This window comes from Podarcis filfolensis (assembly GCF_964270895.1).
Source record: "Podarcis filfolensis genome assembly, chromosome: 15".
NCBI classification, from domain to species: Eukaryota; Metazoa; Chordata; class Lepidosauria; order Squamata; family Lacertidae; genus Podarcis; species Podarcis filfolensis.
Window position 1 is genome coordinate 35286767 of NC_139618.1, and position 15029 is coordinate 35301795.

General features: G+C 45.9%; 1 long non-coding RNA gene across 1 annotated transcript; it reads left to right on the plus strand.

Moving 5' to 3' along the window:
• The first annotated feature begins 984 nt into the window (after positions 1-984).
• Positions 985-11190, plus strand: LOC310750790. Its single transcript, XR_014542277.1, has 3 exons — positions 985-1228; positions 1428-1528; positions 10818-11190. It is a non-coding gene; the product is annotated as an uncharacterized lncRNA (long non-coding RNA).
• The last annotated feature ends 3839 nt before the right edge of the window (positions 11191-15029 follow it).

The following is a 15029-nucleotide window of genomic DNA, read 5'->3' on the forward strand; positions in this document are numbered from 1 at the left end:
CTGATTTTCATGACATATGATGCCATCAACCTACGGGGGGTGCTCTATGGAGTTGGCAAGATGGTCAAGTTCCTATCTCCAAAGGTTTCTATCAATCTAAATGGATGGATGGGAAAATAAGTGTGTGTGTGGGGGGGGGGGGGAATCTGGACACATGTGGTTATATTAGTTGTCGCCAACTAAGTTCTTCTTAAAGTAGACCCGTTGGAACTATTGAACCTGAATCAGCCATGTCCATTGACGTCAATGGCTCCACTCTGAGTTGAACTAGCATTGGATACACCTGGCGGTACCTGAAGCTCAATTCCAGCTGACAATCAGAATTAAAAGATGGCCTCCGGTGGTGCAATATATCTTACTTGGCAGATATATAAGAATATAAATGGTAAAGCTGGAGTTGAATGGCAATGAGACGTACCTTTAAGTATACCTTTATCCTTACGCAGTAGCAGGCTGGTGATAACTGCTGGGATGATTTTATCAGTACTTGTAGTTTGGTAGGGAACCGTTTGCAAGAAACAGTCCTAGATAGCACAAATATTCTGGCATTGGTGAGCTACGTGAAACATGTCTCAATGTAACCCACAAGTGATGACATCAAACTTCTTGATGAATTATAATTCAGCTGTTTCACATTGTATTCTTCCTCTGAAGTTCCTTTGGCATATATGTGTAAATAAATCTTATATTACAAAACACCAATCAGTCTCCAGTAACCCAATTCCAAGGAAACCAAATCCCAAAGTAAGTGCTGGAACCTCAGCAGTCGGATAATTGAGGTGTGCAAAGCAATATATTATTTTCAATTATGGTTAGCCTGTTTCCCCAAAGGGAGGCTTCTGCAATTTTATATTTGGGAATAAATTCACTGGTTGAATTTCTGTGGGCTTGAAGTCCTTGAGTCCAGCCCTCAGGCCTTTCTCTCCATGCTCAGTTCAGTGTGTTCTGCGTGATTACTCTGAAGCAGCCTTTGCCAACTTGATGCCCTGCAGATGTTCCTGGACTACAGCTCCCGTCAGCTCCAGCAGCATGGTCGTGTTGGCTGGGACTGATGGGAATTGTAGTCCAAAACATCTGCAGGGCACCAGGCTGGCAAAGGTTGCCCTGAAGGACGTGGTTTGGAGAATCATGGCCTCAGTCAGATGAATTCTCATGAATAAAGGAAGCATTATATCAGCCAGCACAGACTGAACCAGTCTGTCAGTCCGTAGGGTGGAAAATTGAAAGGGTGAGTACATGGTATGTTTGGGGTGATGTAATTGCTACGATATTTAAAAATAAAATTAAAAAACTCCATGGCTTATCTGGAACAAATTACCCGCTGAAACCCCAGTAAACCTGCCTCTCTGATTGGCATGCCACACCACTAACAGATTTATAACTCAGATTGTTTGACAGTTTCCTACTTCCTTTTATGTATTTCTAAGCGACGGCGTGGAATTTGCCAATGGAACACCACACGGCAATTGTTGGCTGAGCGGCTGGGCAGGATGGAGATGAAATGGCTTCCAGGAGAGCTTTCCTGACTGTGAGTAGACACATCGCAGACCTACGAGCGTCCATTCCTAGGAATCAGAGCCTTGCCATTTCTTCCCTAAATCGCAGAACACAGGTTTTAGGTTACCGCTACCTCCTGAAGAAAAGAAAAAAAAAAGCCGAGCGAGCAAGCTGTATAATTAATCATATTAGATCCTGGCAGATGCTTTAGTTTGCAACAATGTTGCTATTATTAAGCATCTACGGCCGCCCATTACAGCCGGGGCCCACGTGCTCAGAGTTCTGGGAAGAAGGACTTGGCAGGCCTTCCCTGAGCGAAGTAGGCTTGTCACATGGCATGCTTCAAGTACCACTTTCCCAACCACAATCAATCACTCCGCTTGTCGGATCTGTCAGTTCTACCTCATTGCGAGACCTTTCTCTGAAACTGACCGCAAGCCTGATTCGAACCGAACGGCGGTGATGGCAGGGACGGGAGTTGGCTGTGTGTGTGTGTGTTTTTTCCTCAAAGGGGAGCCATTCAAGTTCAGGAGAGAAGCAAGAACAAAGCTGGGGAGGGAGGGAGGAAAGGAAAGGAAAGGAAAATAGCAGCAAAGCAAAACATAACAATTGCTTAAGAGTAATTCAAGTTGGAAGAAAATGACAAAGAAATATGCATGCACAAAGGTGGGGCAGGTAATGATATGTGAATGACTCCTTTCACAGGTACGGATGGGTGAACACGCCCCATTTTGGTTTCTCCCAGTTTCTTATTTTCCCAATGCTTCAGTTCTTCACATTTCTGCATCACTTTTCTGCCTTTTATAACTAACTAACTAACTAACTAACTAACTAACTAACTAGCTAACTAGCTAACTAGCTAGCTAGCCAGCCAGCCAACCAACCAACCAACCAACCTCATTGAACATTTCCAGCATTTTAATGTGAATTCCTGCTAATATGCACATTTTCACAAGACAGTGCCTGTTTCAGTTGGAGAACTGTAGTGCAGAATTCAGAGGAATACGAATTTCAGAGACTGACTGAAGTTTGGCTTGTGTGAGGAAGTCTCAGGAAGTCTTAGTTAAGTGGATTCACCTTTAAATGTGTGTGTTGAGCCAAATTTTTTCCATTTACCTGTCCCCTCCTGCTCCACAAAAAACCTAGAGCTCGCAAGAGCAAAGAGAGCAATGATTATGATTCTGTACCATTTCTGAATCATAATGTAACTAGGAAGCAGCAGATGGACTTGAGGTATGGAAAGTTTTGAATCTACTAATGCCTACATCTCTAAGTCATGCTGGCTGGATGACCAAAGGAGATGGGTTCTGTGCATGGGCAGGAATCACACAGGATCTTTTCAGGTCATTTTCATAGCCTCTGTTCTTGCTGCTGAAGAGATAAGTCATTGTTCAGTTTCGTTTTTTGTTTTGTTTAAGCAGCTTGTCTCTTCAGCAGCTGGAACAGGGATGAGATGATAGCTGGTGATGTAAGAGGATTCCAGAGCAATGAGAAATTGAATGGTGGAGCTGGCCCAAGACATTTTGATGCCTGAAGCGAAGCACCAAATGATACCCTCCCTATGCTAGAGAGGCGGTGGACAAAATGTAAACAGTCTTGTTGCACTAGTTCAGATGTAGCTTCTTGACTTTATGTATTCCCCTAAATTCTGGCTCCTGAAACAGAGTGCTTCGCCATAGCAGAACTGACACAGTGGGATATGAAGAAGTTTCATCAAATGTGATCAAAGGCTCATCTGACAATCCCCTTTCAACAAAAAAATATGGACACAATCGAAAGCATTTGATATATGGTTTTAAATCTTAGGCTATTACATATTTCTTCAGTCATGAGTTGCGCTAGCCACTGCCAGAGGTTGGATACTGGGTTTCGGGGCAGCTTTATGACTTTTGGCATATCAGACAAAAAGTGTATTTGGGAGTTTCTGGGCTGTCAGAGTTCCTAAGATATTGCACCCCATTTTGTGTATGTGTGTGTGTTTCCTATTGCCAAAAATTACTCTAGCCAACTTGCTCTTCCGATGTGGTTTATTTTAACTGTCTACTTTATTCCAAAGTCCCTTCACTACCAGAGAGTTTATTTTGCTGAAAGCATCCAAATGTATAAGAATAATTAAAGCACCTTTGTTTTGATGGCTCTCAGGGACATTTTTCTTAATGAATAAAAGTGTCCAAAGCTGGCAATCAAGAGGAAAGGTAGTGAAACAATGACCAGGGACTGTTGCTAGTTTATTGGCAAGAAAGCTGCCAGCTCAAGGCAGTTTCAGCAGCAACAAACTGTCATCAGGAGATCAAAGATGATGGTGATGATGATGAATGCTGTTCAACAGACTATTATGGGGAATTATTATTTCTGATGATTCCTTCCTTTTAAACATACACTCTGCTTCTGCTATCCTGAGCACAGCACTAACTATATGGGCAATTCATCCAATAACCTCATTGGTAGAGCATCTGACGCAGGGAAAAATATGTATAAGCTGGCTCACCCTTTTCGTGCGGCAGTATTGCAGGACGGAGGAGGCTTCACTGGAGGGAATTCAAGCCGGCTGTGCCCTTCCTGATTGGTGGAGAGGGCATAAGCCCCACCCGCCTATCAGGAACTGTATCCTGGCCTGCTCCCTGCTTTGGCAAATGGGGATGCAGGCCAGGGCTTGGACTGTGCCAGGGGTGGAGCCAACACAGTCAATGGTGGGCTTCCCTCAGATCTGCCCCTTGCCCATTTAAGCAGCCAGCATCTGGGGGCTCAGCCTGTTTGTTCCTGCGCCGGGTTTCCCTGCCCACCTACCCTGGGTTTAAGCTGATCGTCAATGACTTTGCTGTGGCTACAGTGGTTGCCATCCTTCAAGGGGCTGGGTAGGAATTTGCCCACTGGGCTAATTGGCACTGACCACTGGATAGCAATCATCACAACTGGTTGGGCATTGGGGCAATCCTTTGTTTTGGATGGAGGGGAGGTTGTAGTCTCTGCCTGCCCCTCCAAATGCTGGGGTATCCCATTAAAGGGATCTGCGGGGAATGGTTATGTCTGCGTGCCCAGGCGGGGCCCAGGGCTGAAGGCACTCCCCCAGATGGCGGTCCCTGCGGGGGTCACCCTATTGGATGTAAGTTTTAGGAACCCTCACCTGGATCGACCACACGTCACTTCTGGCAGGTGGGCTGGAAGTATTTTGATTACCCCATGCCCAAGCCAAACCTCTTTCATCCGTATTCAATAAAGTTGTGGCCTGTTTGGACCCCAAACCAGTCTCATTGGTCTCTTATTATTTGGGTTGGGGTATGCAGAGTCCGATGCCTGGTCCTACTAGACAGCTTTTTATAGTCCTCATGGCTGTGGAAGGGCTGGAGCTCAGTGGCAGAGCACAAGAAGCTCTTTGGGAAAGACCCTGTTAGAAACCCTGGAGAGTCAGTCAGATAATAACGATGTAGATTTGGAACGACACAGCTTTCCATATTCCTGTTGCATACTTTTGTGATTTCTTGGAAAGAAAAGGCAACACAATAGAAAGTGCCTTAAAAAAAAGAGTATATGACTTAAAAGGAAAAACAAACTAATGGATAATGGAAATCAAATCAAATCCAAGATTAACTCAACAGAACATAAGGCCTTCCCCCACCCCAGGTTCTTAGACATGATCTTTCAGAGTGATTTAATGACCGATTGTCTAGCTCTGAAAAATTGTTATGCATAGGGGAAGGCACAGTGAAGGACTTAGCCCATTTCCATGTGCTAAAAGCACTCTTTGCATCTCACAAGTCTGTAATTTGAACATAAAAAACTCAAGGTGCACAAATGGTGCACTTGGATTGTTCAAACTGCTTGTTTCCATTTTCTCATGATACACCATTCGCATGTGAAGACAAATAGTCCTCACAAGACTTATTTATTTTTTTATTGAGTTTATATCCTGCCTTTCTCCCAAGGCAGTTTACAACATTTAAAAAGAGTGGCACATGTTCTGTTTATCTCCTGCTTGAACTACTGCAATGCTCTCTACATGGGGCTACCTTTGAAGGTGACTCAGAAAATACAATTAATCCAGCCTGATGACTGGGAGCCACCACCAGAACTGTGTAACCCCGGTCCTACAAGACCTACGTTGGCTCCGAGTATGTTTCCAAGCACAATTCAATGTGTTGGTGCTGTCCTTTAAAGGCCTAAATGGCCTCGGCCCTGTATACCTAAAGGAGCATCTCCACCCCCAACACTCAGCCCGGACACTGAGGTCCAGCTCAGAGGGCTTTCTGGCGGTTCCCTCCCTGCGAGAAGTGAGGTTACAATGGACCAGGCAGAGGGTCTGCTCGGCAGTGGAACGCCCTCCTATCAGATGTCAAGGAAATAAATAGCTATCTGACTTTTAGAAGGCATCTGAAGGCAGTCCTGTATCGGGAAGTTTTTAATGTTTCATGTTTCACTGTGTTTCTTATATTCTGTCAGAAACTGCCCAGAGTGACTGGGGCAACCCACACAGATGGGCAGGGTGTGAGTAATAAATACTAACACCAGTGCTTTTTTCGGGAGGGGGGTGCAGGGGTACGCATACTCCTCAATATTTTGTGAATCTAAGGTTGGCCTCATTGAGGGACAGTATTTCAATATGAGTAGGAAAATGAGAGTATCCCTAAACATTTTTTTTTTTTTGGAAAAAAAGCACTGACTAATACTAATACTAATGCTAATTGTTTGTTTGTTGTTGTTATTAAATACAAAATAATCAACATGAATTAGTCTTCCTATCTGCCTTCTTCCTTACAACCAGTCCAGGGGGTGGCACCACTATCTCGACCTTAGTCTCTGTGTTGCCCAGGAAGGAGGATGGTACTAGAAGTAGTTGGGTCTGTCTGCCATTGACTCTAGCGCCACCTACTGTTGTCCTCCTGGCTTACACCCTACCAGACCCAATGGACTTTAGCTGCCACTGCCATGGGAAATACTGTAGCAGTTCCTTTGTGCATCACTGGCTAATGTGATATGCCTGAAGTCATCTTGGATGGAAAGCCACTGTGGCTCTTCCCCCTTATAAGGGGTTCCAGAGTTGAGGCGTGCAAGGGCAATTGCTCCCACCTTCAACAAGAACTTCACCCCCTCCAGCCCCTCACCCAACTGTTTGCCCTGGTAGTTCCTTGAAGGAAAGGCACTTTCCCCAAGTATATTCCAAGTACAGCTGAACCATATATACTAGAGAACAGAACAAGGCTGTAATCTTTAGTGTGCTTACTTAAAAGTTCGCTCTACCAAAATCAATAGGACTTAACTTCAGAGAAAAGACCTTGAGGATGGGAGCGGTAATGTGAAATATGTTGTTATTTGTCGAATCATGTGAGGCAAAGCTTGCCTTGGGCCTTGTGGGAGGGACCCCACACTGTGGCTGCTCTCCAGACCATAGCTGTCAACATTTCCCCTCTTTTAAGGGAAATTCCCTTTTTCTGAATAGGATTCCTCGCAAGAAAAGGGAAAGTTGACAGCTATGCTCCAGACCGCCCTCACCCCTTTGGAAACGGGAAGGATGTTGGTGTGGGAAGTAGCGCCAGCTCCAGGAAAAAAACGAAATGGGGAGGGGCATGGAAGTGATAAAGTGCCTTCAAACAAACCCCTCACTTCCTTTCTGCCCTCTGCCCTTGCTCAAATTCCCCTCCATTTCCTGCTTCCTCCTCTTCTTCCTGCAGACAGTACAATCTTCCTTTGCACTTTGGATCTGGCTTGAGGCTCCCAGTTCCAGATCTGAACTCTGCTGCTTCCCACTTTCCCTTTTCCCCATGTAAGGAGGCTCCACATGTACACACACGCATACACACACTCGCGTGTTTGCAAGCCTTGGTGTTCCCCTGAGCCTGCTGATAGCCCTATTCTTTCTTCTGCGTGGTGCCGTTTTGGGGACATAATGATTGGCATGTGAGCCAGAACTTTGGTATTGACAGGAATGATAAAAAGAAAGAGACAAGAGTTCCAGTAGGGAGAGTGCTGTTTGAGAGGACATATTTCCTACCAATTATGTTCCTATTAAATTCCAGGCCATAAGAGGCCTCATGTACCTTAAGGCATAAAACAGAAGGGAAATTTTTACCTGGTACTCTTTCTCCCATCAGGCCCGTGATGGACAGGAATGGGGAAAGCTTCACATGGTGAAGTTTTCTGTTTTGCGGAACAAACGACCTCTTTGGCTACCCAGTGCTCAAACTTTCATGCAGTCATTTGGGCTCCGTGCACTGAAATGCAATTCCGCCCAATGAGGGACTTTGTTTTCTCTCTCCCTCTCCTGCATTTAAGATCTTTCAGCAACTTGTAATTACATGTTGGTGAGATTTCCGTGTTGAACACATAGATTAGGGTGTCCGTCACGCCTTGCACATATTTCCGGCCTTGTTCCAGTAGTTTAAAGGCATTCCACACACCAAAAAATGGGCTTTCAAAAGGGCTTCTCCACCCACCCCAATGATAACCAATGTTTTGTTTTGTTTTTTCACTTGAAAGAATGAAAGAAAAAAAACCACACACACAGGCTGTAAGTGATGGCAAGAGACCACTGGAAAAGGTCCATCAATAACAGACCTGTCTACAGAGTCACTAGCACAGGAAACATGTCAGTAATGATGGATAAAGGAGTAACACTGACTTCCCCTAGTGATTTTTGTGGTGGCCAATGCCCTAACTCTTTGAAGGAAGCTATCATCATCAGTGGCAAACTTATGTTTTCTCATTACACATATCCTAAAACAGTTATTTTTTTTTTTTAAAAAAGCCTTTTGAAAAGCCAGGATATGATGGACACTTTGGCTCCATGCACAGTATATATTTAAAGCAGTATCACACCACTTTAAGCAGTTGTGGCTTCCCCTAAAGAATCCAGGAGACTTTGGTGTACAAAAACAACATAGAGCTAGTGAAACTTTGTAATAAAAACAAGCAGCACGATAAAAGAACTGAAACAGGTGAAAACAGGAACTGAGGAATAACAGGGCCTGATCTTGTGGGTCTGGGAAATCCTGGGCAAAATGCTATGTCTGAAGCAACCAATAGATGATGCTTCACATTCCGCAGGGACCATGGTAGAAGATGCCCATCATGGTATCCTGTTGTCAAAGTCACACCTGTGCTTTTAAAGAAACACTTTGTTCAGAAGGGTATTTTATTTTGGTAGGGCATATCCTTTCTGTTTCAAATCTGATCTTCATATATTGAGGAAGGAAGAGATTTCTGCTGCAAATTTCCTGCAAGAGACCTCCTGGTCCTTTAATCAGCCACTTCCTATTCTGGGTCCTCCTGATGCTTTCCGCTTAGTTCTGCTCACGATTTTCCAACTACCCATCATAATGTGCCGTTCCCCGTTCCTGTTCACCCCATATATTGCAGGATCTAGCCTTGAAGGCTTCATGACAGGGTTTCCCAGTCTCTTCCAGACTTCTTCTGAAATTGATTCTTACCCTTTGTTCCATTTCTCACCTTTTCAATTTCCACTGCAGCTGATGTTGAGGAGGCAAGCTCCTTGTGGTCATTGGTCAGTGATGGAGCGTGTGCTTTGTATGCATAACTTACCAGGTTCAAGCAGAAGAACATAGAACGAGGCCTTTTGGATCAGTCCAAAGTCCCACCCAGTTCATCCTTCTGGTCTCACAGTGAACGGCCAGTCAGATATGTCTGGAAAACAGACAAGTAGGTTGGGCGCACAATAGCACACTCACACCCATAACCCCCCAGCAAATGGTACTGGAGGTACCACATAGCCATGATGACTAGTGGCCATTGGTAGCTGTATCCTCCATGGACTTGTCTAATGTCCTTTTAAAGTCCATCAAGTTGTTGGTCATCACTACAGGCACCAGGTGTGATGGCCTGGGACTCAGGCTCAGACTTGGAGCCAGAGGAGTTTCAGTCCGCACCGGATCCTTTGCCTCAGGCGGCAGCTGAACCTAGTCTGGGGCCTGATTCTGAAGAGCCCCAGTCTGCACAGGTTCCCCTGCAACAAGCACCAGCTGGGCCGAGTCAGGGGCCTCAGCCTGCCCTGGCTCCAGATGCGGGGATGACCTCGTTGCCTCCAGCTGGGCCATCACTTACAGCTGCTCCACTACCAATTGAGTCAGGAGAGGCTGAGGTGGCCTCTGGGTCTAGTAACCCACCAACATCTCCTGAGCTGCAGAGACTCAGGTCTGAGAGAAGGAGAGACCTGAGTACTCGCAGGAGGAGTGCTTGCCTTCGGGCGAGACAGGGAGGTGAGTCATCGGGGGATCAGGACCAGCTGTTACCCCGGCAGAGATAAAAGGCTGCTGAACCCCGCCCCAGGTTGCGGGAGCAACATTGCTGCTTGCTGGAACTTGCCTGTTAACCTGTGCCTGACCTAGCCTGGTTTCCTGATTTGGCCCTGTTGGACTGACTCCTCGTGGAATCCTTGGATTCGGGACTGGACCTGGACCGCGTTGCTCGGGTTAAGCCCAGCACACCAGTGGATGGAGTGGATGAGACCAATAGTGGGTCTCACGATCAAGAAGGCAGTTTTTGCATGTACTGTAGAGGAAAATGAGGGGCAGATGGGGCTCACCACCCTGGGAAGGTAGCCCACCTAGGAGAAGGAAAACTCTGGTCCTAAACCTCCACTGCTTTGTGGCTGTACTCTTTTTAAAGAAAGGCTTTGGGAGCAAACCCTGAGGAAAAATCCATACCCACTGTGTTGTGGGACATATTTGAGAGAAGAAAAGGCTAAGGAGCAAAGCCTACACAAATCCAGAGTGAGGTCCCTAAAATGGTTGGATGGCCCTTGCATGCCTCCTTCCAGCAACTCCTCCAGCTGAGCGGGTGCCAAACATATTGCTCTGCTTTCCTATGGGCCACATCAGCAAGGCTGAGAGGGGGTCTTGTTGTCTGGACAGCTCAGGACTTCCTTACACACTGCCAGGCTTGCACCCCAGAGAGGTCACTTGGTTGCTGCTCATGTATCAAAAACACAGGAGGCAGCAGTTATGAGTTAATAGAATCATAGAATGGTAGAGTCTTAAGGGACCCAGGGGTCATCTAGTCCAACCGCTTCAATGCAGGAATCTCAGCTAAAGCATCCATGACAGATGGCCATCCAACCTCTGCTAAAAAGCCTCCAAGGAAGGAGAGTCCACAACCTTCTGAGGGAGGCTGTTCCACTGGTGAACAGCTCTTACTGTCAGAAAGTTTTTCCGTTTGTTTAGTCGCAATCTCCTTTATTGTAACTTGAAGCCATTGGTTTGAGTCCTACTCTCTGGAGCAGGAGAAAACAAGCTTGTTCCCTCTTCCATGTGAAAGGCCATACAATATTTGCAGATGGCTATCATATCTCCTCTCATTCTCCTGTTTCCCAGGCTAGACGTGCCCAGCTCCTTCAAGCACTCCTCATAAGGCTTGGTTTCCAGACCCAGAGTTACCTGTCTCTGCAGCTACAGCAGGCCCTGAAATTCCCCAGCACACACTCCATAGTCTCCCAAGACAGACTGATTCCAACAATCTGTGTGAAGAAGTACTTTCTTCTCGGTGTGCTCTCTCCACGGAAAGTCTGGAGGATGACAACATGCGATTAGGTCTTTTCAGTGGTGGCTCCCAGACTGTGGAATGCTCTCCCTAGGGATGCTTGCCTGGCGCCATCATTACATATCTTAAGGCACTAAGCACTAAGCAAAAGGATTTATTTTCTGCCAAACTTTGACTTTTAATTACCTATAGCCTCCTTCAGTGGTTGGGATGTCTTAATCACTCCTTTAATCCCTTCTTTAAAAACATGAATGTGTTTTAGATTTATGTGTGAATTATTTTATGCAGGTTGTGATGTATACACTATTTATTTATTGCTGTAAGTTATTTTGAGTCATTTTTAAAATAATAATAATAAGTGATCAATAAGTTTGGCTTCCTCAATAAAATATTTGAGGGGGCTGAGCCTTCACAAAGATGATATGCGTGTGCTACATCACGTGTTCAATTACTGTATTTTTCCCTCTATAGGATGCACCCGACCATAGGACGCACCTTGTTTTAGAGGGGGAGAACAAGAAACAAAAATTCTCCCCCTCTCTGCTCAGCGCCCCTTCAGCAAAGCGGCAGGAGAAACGGAGCCCCTTCCACTTCTCCTCCCGCTTGGCTGAAGGGGCACTGCACAGCTCTCCCTCTCTGCTGAAGCCAGGAGAGTCTTGCTCTCCCGGCTTCAGCAAAAGGAACCCGAAGCCTGTGGAGCGCAGCGGGAACTTGCGCTGCGTTCCAGAGGCTTCAGGCGGCTATCCCTGAAGCCTGGAGAGCGAGAGGGGTCAGTGCGCACCGACCCCTCTTGCTCTCCAGGCTTCAGCGAAAGCAACGTGAAGCCTCCGGAGCGCGGAGGGAGCGCTCCCTCTGCGCTTTGGAGGCTTTGCGCTGCTATCGCTGAAGCCAAGGAGCCTGCATTCGCTCCATAGGACGCACACACATTCCCTCTTAATTTTTGGAGGGGGAAAAGTGCGTCCTATAGAGCGAAAAATACGGTATATGGGGTGGGACTTACCAGGGCCTTCCCAATATGTTATTCAAGTTGGGCCCCCTCGGTGTGTGTGGCATGGGGAAGAGTCTTCAGGGCCAGAGAGGCCTGGAGGGCTGCATTTGTCCCCAAAAGAGAATCCTGGGAACTGTAGTGTATGCCCACAGAACTACAATTCACAGAAGGCAATTTTTAAAAGAGAACTGGACTATGTACATTGAAAGCACACACCCTCCCCAAAGTATCCTGGAAACAGCATTTTTCCCCTCACAGAGCTACAATTCCCAGCACCCTTAGCAAACTACAATTCCCAGGATACTTGGGGTGGGGTGGGATGTGCTTTAAATATATGATGTGTATGCAGCCTTAAAAACTGGAGGCGGGGATATGGCACCCTCTGTAGAATCTGTTGCCTAAAGTGGCAGCTTCATGTTGATTCATAGCAGCGCTGGCCCAGTCTGGCTCAAATTAAGTCCTGAGTCAGGGCTGTCCTCCACTTAGCTTGGACGGCTGAACCCCAGGCAGGAACATCTCATATATCAAGCTCCTTTCCTTAATGGAACGAAGATGACTCAAAGGCTTTTTAGAAGGAGTGGTTTCATTTGCTCTTGGATGTTTGCTTCACATCTTTTATTTTATGGGTAAATCATCATCTATTAGGCCTCCTTTAAACAAGACGATGGGAGCCTTTACTCAAATCATAACAGACCCTTTCAGCTGACTGTGTGGAAGAAAATGTGTGTCAGCGATTCCCACCAGCCTCTCCAACTCTCGACGCAAGTCCTACCTTGCAAACTAGAAGGGGGCCTCCCTTCTTGCCGCTGAACAAGTGCATAAAGAGGATCTTATTTATTGCAGGAGACATGTTTTAAAACAACTGACAAAACGGCAAGATGTAAAATGACAAGCAAAAGGGATTTCTTTTTTTCAAAAAACCGCATACTGCATAGATTTCTGGCATTGATAAAAATAGTGTTTTATTTTAAAGTTGTAATTAGGGTTCTTTCTTTCTTTTCCTTTTTTTAAAGAGCAATAATGTAGCAGGAAAGCAAGGAGACATTTAGGTATTAGCGAAGGATGTGAAGTGCAGTGGCGTGGAGAGCTGAGGCCCCAGATTCTTCTTCAGCTTAGCTTTCAACCCAACTTGGAGAAGAATTGAACTATGGAATTCTTTCCCACAAGAGATGGCCACCAACTCAGATGGCTTTGAAAGAGGAGTAGACAAATTCATGGTGGATAAAGCTCTCTGTGGCTACTAACCCTGATCAGTAAGTTCTACCTCCACTGCTGGAGGCAGGAAGCTTTCCAATACGAGTTGTGGGTGGGGTGGAGAGAATACTGTTTGCTGGCTTCCGATGGGGATGTGGTCGGCTACTGTGAGAACAGAATGCTGGACTAGATGAGTCCACCCAACCTGGCCTCCAATCCACTCGCCTTCTTCGCGGCAATGGTGGCAACAGACAAACCTCCTTTATTTTCCTCGTGGCTGGAGTTCCTCTGCTGCTGTTGCAATTTAAAGAAAGGGGGGGCAGGATGTTGGGAGATTTGGGTGTAATGGAAGAGGGATGAGTGCAAGAAGGGAGATGCTTTGGTTGTACAGTAAGAGTTGGTCCATTCACAGTGGCTCAGAGTCAAGAGCTCAGCCATTCTCCAGTGTTTTGGCTTACGAGGGGTAAGAAGTTGCTCGTCTCAAATATTAACTGATAGGCACTGGATCACAAGTTGTGCAGTTTCAATTGCCTCGTTGTTCTCTTCTCAGCCCAGTGACTAACATTAAAGAACTGTGTGAACATCAGTGGAGGGAAAGGGGGAGGTGAGATTTATCCCCCCCTCCTTCTCTTCCATTCCCTTGATGTGTGACTAACAGCTGTTTTTCTTTGTGGCAAACCAGTGGGATCTTCCTGTTGTTGATGTAATGGAGATGCTTCCTGGTGTGAAATTCTACAGGATGGATTGCGCAAGGGGAGGAGGACTTCAACACACTTATCAAAGTGCTTTCCAAAAAAGAAAACCACTCTTCTATTCTGTAGGGACGGGCAACAGATCAAAACACACACCGAGTGGCTGACATCAGGTCAGAGTGACATGAGTTAATGCCTTTTTGGTGTGCTCTTTTTTAAAACAACAAGAAGAACTTTTATGAGCAAAGTGATGCTTTTTGTGGAAAATGCAATCGGATAACTGTAATTTCAGAGGCATCCCCACTTCCCAGGAAGGGTGTAATTGCTACTTTTCACTGTGATCTACATGTGTCATTGATATAGATGCAGCCAGCCATCAATCCAATTGGTCTACTAGGACAATGAGTGCTAGATACCACATGCATGGCAGCTTTCAGAAAGACTTTCCCCATTGTTGTTGTTGTTGTTGTTTAGTCGTTTAGTCGTGTCCGACTCTTCGTGACCCCATGGACCAGAGCACGCCAGGCACTTCTGTCCTCCACTGCCTCCCGCAGTTTGGTCAAACTCATGCTGGTAGCTTCGAGAACACCATCCAACCATCTCGTCCTCTGTCGTCCCCTTCTCCTTGTACCCTCCATCTTTCCCAACATCAGGGTCTTTTCCAGGGAGTCTTCTCTTCTCATGAGGTGGCCAAAGTACTGGAGTCTCAGCTTCAGGATCTGTCCTTCCAGTGAGCACTCAGGGCTGATTTCCTTCCGAATGGATAGGTTTGATCTTCTTGCAGTCCCTGGGACTCTCAAGAGCCTCCTCCAGCACCATAATTCAAAAGCATCAATTCTTCGGCGATCAGCCTTCTTTATGGTCCAGCTCTCACTTCCATACATCACTACTGGGAAAACCATAGCTTTAACTATACGGACCTTTGTTGGCAAGGTGATGTCTCTACTTTTTAAGATGCTGCCTAGGTTTCCCCATAGCAGCATACAATTAAAGAATTATTTACTTTGGAGAGATCTCACTGAACCTAGCTATAATCTAAGGGCTCATCCATAATGTTAAGGTATATAGAAGTGTACATATGGTTGATTTGAATATGTTATTATTGATTATGTATACCCAATGTATAAGCCGCCTTGGGGGGTTTCACTGTTTGTGTTTTGGTTGTTGGTAAA